A 7674-nucleotide genomic window follows, 5' to 3' on the forward strand; every position below is an offset into this window, starting at 1 on the left:
CTGCCCGCCAATGTTTTTTTTTTGATAAATTTCTTATTATGTCTTTATAAGTGAAAACATTATTAGTATTTTTTTCAACGTTAAATAATTAACTACAAAAAGTCTGATATAATAATCTTTATTGAGTGTAGCGAAATAGGGTATTACCCTCCAATTCTGTAACAAATATGATTATATTATGAGTGATGATGCGGTTGATGAATTATTATATTTTCTGACGATGCCGTCGTTAATTGAATTATCATTTAATGTATAAGGTTCTCGATTGTGTATCATGAATTGAGATGGGGAGTAGGCACAGTATATGATAATCATTGCAGCATTGTGTTAATACAGAAAGAAAGAAAGAAAGAAGACGATAATGTACTTTGGCAATCGATATCAAACTAAGATATAATATAAACGACTTTTTTTTAATAGGATGATATTTCAATGTAAAGTACAAAAGTTCCAAGGCGATCGTGACAACGGACGATCGGACCCATAACGATCGGGGCAAATGAACTCACTAACCACTAAAATAATCAACATACATGTAACTCATAATTAAGCTACCTAACTCTTTAAATATACTGAAACTAACATCTAATTCTTTCACTGAGCAAATTCGATCGTCAACAATCTAGGTCTTAAAAACTACGTGGTCCCAGTCGTCTTGATAGTGCGTGGTCCCGGTCGTCTTGATAGTGCGTGGTCCCGGTCGTCTTGATCATCCGTGGTCCCAATCGTCTTGGTCGTGCGTGGTCCCAATCGACTTGATAGTCCGTGGTCCCGATCTCATTGATAGTAGTGCGCGCGTAGTCCCGATCTCTTTGATCGTCCGTGCTCCCGATTGTCTTGATCGTCCGTGCTTCCGATTGTCCGTGCTTTCCGATCGTCCTGATAGTCCGTGCTCCCGATTGTCTTGATCGTCCGTGCTTCCGATTGTCCGTGCTTTCCGATCGTCTTGGTAGTCCGTGGTCCCGATCGCCTTGATAGTGCGCGCGTAGTCCCGATCGCCTCAATCGTGCGTAGTCCCGGTCGTCTTGATCGTGCGTGCTCCCGATCGTCTTGATCGTCCTTGGTCCCAATCGTCCTTTTTTCATGTCTTTCTCTGAAATTCAACAATCTGACTTAATCTAATTTAATCAACATACATCACACAGATGCAATATAGATGGAATTAATTACTCATTGTTTCATGTATTTACCTTCCGGACATAAACTAATATTTAATAAATATTATATGCGATAGGTACTCAAGGGACTATTACCCAACCGGATAATAACATTCTCCGTTATACCGAAAACCAGAATGGGATTAACTGTGTGATACAATAGACGGGTTCCGGTTGTTGGTCAAAATACCGGTCATTTAATAGAGGTAAAACATTATGAAAATGTGACATCATTATTATTTTACTCTGTTTGTTCATATATTGATGTCAGATGATGATATTGATAACAAGATAATGACGATTAAAGGGTATATTAATGAAATAAATGTTACACCTACCCCCAGCCTGATTACAAAATTACAAAGTTGGAGAGCGACTTAGGCCTAGTATTTGATTATTGCTTACAACCATAAGGTTTCATTCATTATATGTGATCACGTTCGAAATTAAGTTTTAGTAAGACTAATATTGCGATAAATGAATCGTTTCGCAGATTTTCAAGTGCAAAAGCTGTTTTTAGTCGATAGAACATATAACCACAAAGCGTTTCAAATAATGTCTAGTGTTCAATATAGTAATCATTTTATAATTACAAATTAAACAGATAAATGTCGCCAGCTTTATCACGTGGATTGTTTTTACTTCATTAGTCATTGTCATTCGCTGGATTCATGTTATGTGTTCGAATTTGGTGCAGAGCCTTACTATTCGTCCCGTTTACTGTTCGTGTGACGTGTCAACCTCTGCTGTACTTTATTCGTTCAGTTTAGTGCTAAAGTGTCACAATGTGGCACTCTTTCCTGTACTATTCGTCCCATTTTATGTCATTTGCTTTACTATTACTATTAGTCCCGTTTACTGCATGCATCACTCTTGCTGTACTATTAGTCCCGTTTAATGATCGTGTGTCAACCTCTGTACTTATTCGTTCCGTTTACCGCTAGTGTGTCGACCTTTGCCTTACTATTCGTCCCGTTTACCCCTAGTATGTCCGACCTTCGCTTTACCATACATCCTGTTTACCCCTAGTATGTCAACCTCTGTACTTATTCGTTCCGTTAAGTGCCAGAGTGTGTCGCTCTTTGCCTTAATATTCGTCCCGTTTACCGCTAGTATGTCAACCTCTGTACTTATTCGTTCCGTTTAGTGCTAGTGTGTCGCCCTTTGCCTTCTATTCGTCCCGTTTACCGCTAGTGTGTCGCCCTTTGCCTTCTATTTGTCCCGTTTACCGCTAGTGTGTCGCCCTTTGCCTTACAATTCGTCCCGTTTACCGCTAGTGTGTCGCCCTTTGCCTTACTATTCGTCCCGTTTACCGCTAGTGTGTCGCCCTTTGTCTTACTATTCGTCCCGTTTACCGCTAGTGTGTCGCCCTTTGCCTTACTATTCGTCCCGTTTACCGCTAGTGTGTCGCCCTTTGCCTTACTATTCGTCCCGTTTACCGCTAGTGTGTCGCCATTTGCCTTACTATTCGTCCCGTTTACCGCTAGTATGTCAACCTCTGCTGTACTATTCGCAGTGCAACAGACCCTCTACAGCATTCGTGTAGTACATTGGCACAAGTTTAAATTCATATTCCATCATTTTGAACTTTATTCAAAGAAACGATAAACAAAAAGTCTGCTTAAACGATTAAATTAAGTTGCACGTGGATGTCATATCATTAGCATTGTTACATCTCTTTTAATAAAGTCGTATATAGGACAGTTGTAGTATTCAGCATTAATATCCTGGTTTTATGCAATATGATACTTTCATGTGTTGGTTATTTAATATTGGATATTGGATTGCCATTCCCATTTCGTCAGACACCACGAATAACTCAGTGACGTAACGTGACACATACACTTAAAATAATAAATAATAATAGTAATTGAATAAATAAATTAAAAAATAATAATAGTAATGTTAAATGATTACAATACAAGTTTATTAACATATTTATACAGGAAAGAAATTGTTTGTATATAGATAAAACAAAATTGTTAATATTGGATATTGAATTGCGATGCGAGTCCTATTTCTTCAAGCACCACGAATAACCCAGTGACGTAGTGTGACACATACACTTAATAATAAATAAAATTAAACATATATATATAAAGCTTTGTCTAACACTATCAAACTGTAATTGACAATAAAATGGACATGATGATGTCATATCACTACCATATTTGGGCATATGACTACCATATTTGGGCACATCACACTTTTTTGTCAGTGTAGACAGAGCTTAAGACAGGTTGAACACCTTCCACCTCAGAGTTTCTGTTGTCGGTGATTACAACTAGTCTATTTTTTTAGACACACGCAATGGGCCTATTAAAGGCTATACAAACGTATGGTCTATTCGACAGTTGTTCTAATGGCTATAGGTCCCTTGGGATTTTGTAAATGTCATCAATTGGGAAAAACGATACCGTCACGTGACCAACTTGTATCTATTTCTTCAGTGTTGTGTTGTCTTTTATTTCGTAGCGTCGAGTGGGATGATACTCATCGATGTAGTGCGTGCACACAGGGGGTGGTCCTATGGGATGTGTGGGGGAGGGGTGTACACACAAACTTGATATGTGCGGCTCTAGTCTACTAAATCTACTTAAGCTCTGTCTAAAGCATATATATATTTGCCTACAGATTATAAAGTATGAGTGCCTACTATACTAAAAAATATATATCTAAAGCTCTGTCTACACTTTAAAACTTTATGTGGCAAATACATGTGATGTGCCCATATATGGACATGATGATGTCATATCACTACCATGTTTGGACACATCATACTTTTTTTTCAAATGTGTTTGATAGTGTAGACAGATAACAGGTAATATACAACAATCGAAACGCCGACTGGTGGATAATACACAAGAAGTAGGCTAAAATAACTAAAGACTTGGGGAAAGTCTAGTGTGGCTTCCTGCCTTCTATTCTGAGCTACCAAATATTGATGAATAGGTCTTTGTGTATTTTAATCGTTCTGTCAGTGAGTAGTTCTTTCTGAAAAATGAAGGACTTTCCTCATTCCACATATTTTTCGCATAATGCGTGGTTATGCTAACCAAATGAATTACATTTGTTATCGTGTAGAATAAATCACATTAGATAAAAGGTGTCATTTTCCAATCTTAAATAATTCCAAATTACGGAAGCTTGAAATTGAAATATTATCTGGAGACAGCGTACAATACAACAATAAATGTTGAGATTAAGTCACAATTACACAGGCAGACACGAATAATACACGCGTGCGCGTCAGTAAGTCACGTGACTGGTATGTAGTCACTTGACATTTTGTAAAAATTTACTCTAATATTGAATATAATCACAAAAACAAACTGAATTCAAATTCTATTAAATAAATTAATTTATTAATTAACTGGAAAATTATTATTTGGTTCCAACAATAAAGTAATAATTTTCCAGTGAATTCAAATTTTTTTAATTGGAAACACTATTGATTTGGACTTAATATAAAGAATTTTGATATAAAAAAATCGCCTGTAGATATTATGTAAATATAAGGACTCATTAGCCCAGTCGTTCAACTGAGCGAATCGGCAAATAGGCAGCAGACGATCATTAGAGTTCTCATAATCTGTATTGCGTTTACTAATCTCTACTGAAATTCTACCGGAAAGCCCCGGAGGTAATATTTACCATACTAATAAACACAACGAAATATGAAATGAAAAAAAAAAGTTTTATTGAAGATAAATCAAATATAGTACGATTCTCTGACAGGGTAATTTCTAAGATTAAACGTTAAGATTAAATCGTTCCAAAGTATGTATTTCATCTTCTAATGAATCGACCTAAATAAAGATATGAGATTTTGTACATACAGTATTCCAGAGTAGGTTCTAACATTCATCAAGAAAGTTAGCCATTGAAATAGAATATATAGCCGACCACTGAGTGTCATTTCAACTCGTTAGCACAGGGGGTTCTCTCAGGACATTGCGGCGCCGGCGGACAGAATTGGCTCGCGAAGAGACTGCTAAATAAAAGTGAATGTTAACAATGCGGTCAATAATGTCCTTAAAGCGAATGATATAATAGGGTTTTGCCCCATGGTCCTCCTCGACGTAACCTGTGATATTGTACTATATGCTCTATATCTAGCCCGTACAATTATTTTTTAATCCACAATCTGGTCCACGGTAGAAAGCTATTGGGAACCACTGTTCCCTTTCAAAAAGCAGGCCTAACTCAATACATATTTCAACACATCTAGCATTCTATAGCAAGTGTGTCTTTGCTAGTTCAGTTCAGCTTTTTGTAAAAAAAATTGAGATTGTGTAAAATGCAAGATAGGTTGGTGAGTCGACTCTACATAGATATTTAGTTTAGTCAAAGTATGTATACTGCTGATCATACGATTGTTTATATTGACGGACGGATACTAATAATACGTGCTCAGTTGTTTACGACTACACTAATCAAGGTAGAGGGCGGATGACCCAGAAGTTAGCAGAGACCATAGAGATAATAAAGGCAGTCTATAATACCTCAATGGCAGGAAAGCTTTTTCAGGGATCGGAGCACATAATATGAAAAATGCATATGAACAATTATAGGGGGCGCTAGCATGGAAATAGGACTTCTGTACTCTTTACACATTGATAATAATTTCACCGTTAAATTTTTGAAAATATAGGAAAACGTTGAAACTAGTTTGTTGCTCCTATACTTTACATGCATTAATGGAGACAATTTTGACACAATTTGCTCTAGTGTGGATCACGTGACATTAACCCAATGTCGTAACTCTTTATATAATATGGCTCTGCATAGGACCAAATAGGACCTGTTATGTCAACATTTCTTGTAAGCCGGTTCTAAAATATTCAACGTGTGCAACTGGAGCCCTCAAAACCAGTCTACCTGGTTAGGTAGAGATTATTTAGACTCGGAAATATCATATCTAAATAGGGCGGGGGGGATTTCAAGAGTTCGAACTCTGAATCTGCCTATTTAAAATTTATTTTATTTCCTTTTAAATTTTTTAAATAAATGCTTATATAATATACATTATAGATATAGCCAGATAGAATAATTAACAGATATTTATTGCAGTCCAGAAACGATGACGACACAGAACTTAATAGCTCTCAATAAAACACCTGCAAAAGGAACCCGATTTTGGTGTCGATATAGAGGGCGCACTAACTTTCGAGATAGCAGAGCCATATAATAGGGAAATCTTAAAAGTACAGATTTACCTTTAGATAGATGTCGAAGTGTCGAGCGACCTCAACTTGTGCATTCGGACCTCGTCGTCTAGCACTTCAACGTTCCATACGATGCTGATGAAGAAGGATCCATAAAATGATAAATACATATCATATTATTGTCGTAATTTTTAAATGTTAAACTATCATTTTGATTGAAAATTGTGTTCTAAGAAATACTCATACATGTCACATGATTCAATTTATGATTTTAAAAAATTATGATTTTAAACCAAAATTTGGTATTGGTTCATGATGAAAATTGGAAAGTCAATTTTGGCAATATCAATTAAATGTATAGGCCTACTGCGTATATGTATAAAACAGCACATTATGGGTTTATATTTAAGATGATTAAAACAGATAGGTCGTATACTTAAGAAGTATTATTTCGGAAAGGTAACATAATATTCTAATTTTAAGAGTATTTTTAGTAGTCAGCAGACGCCGCCGACCATTACCAAAGGATAATAATCAGCATTAGTCTGTCTCCACTCTGCTTTGAATAACTAGAAGTCGTGTAGGTAAATAAGTTATTCGTTTTAGCACTACCTTTCGATCAAAAGCAATTCCGCGCTAGTATATAATGTTATAAGTTAGCCCGTAAGTGTATCTCTGCCAATTGAATTGTTTAGTTCATATCACGTGTTTAGCTTTAATTTCTCACATCCTCTCATGAATGGAGTTACTACTGCACACTCGGCTCTTTGTAAACATTTTGTGAGTTTTGAGCAACGCGAGGCTGGTGTCCAACCTGTTGTTGTGTGCCGTCTATTACTGTCTAGTACTATTTATTAGCTAACTACGAATTACTGACTCCTATGCTAGGATTACTACTGTACTTACTGTCTCCACAGCCAAAATCCGAGCGCCATTTTGAAATGGTCTAACAAAACATGTATGCGTTCGACATTGATTATTCAAAATGGCACCGGAATAATATACACACATTTAATAAGGATACTATTTTCAGTTGTCTGACTGTCGTTTAACATGGACAGTCATTTGACCTTTCAACTCATGCAAGTATTCAACCCATTCAAACATTACTTGTATAATTCCTCCATGTGTGCGCATAGGGGTGTCATTTTGGAACCTCGATTAATCATATGATTCTTGATCTATATTCTATTTAATTGGTACGAAACAATTATATAACTTAGAAACAAACTACTTCTAAACAAAAACAAATCCGATTTATTATCCATATTTCAGCTTTGTATAATCTGCACTGTAAATATTAATGTACAGCAATACACTAATTTAGTATCTAACTCTTAAAACCTTCA

This window comes from Antedon bifida, chromosome 4 (assembly GCF_963402885.1).
Source record: "Antedon bifida chromosome 4, ecAntBifi1.1, whole genome shotgun sequence".
NCBI classification, from domain to species: domain Eukaryota; kingdom Metazoa; phylum Echinodermata; class Crinoidea; order Comatulida; family Antedonidae; genus Antedon; species Antedon bifida.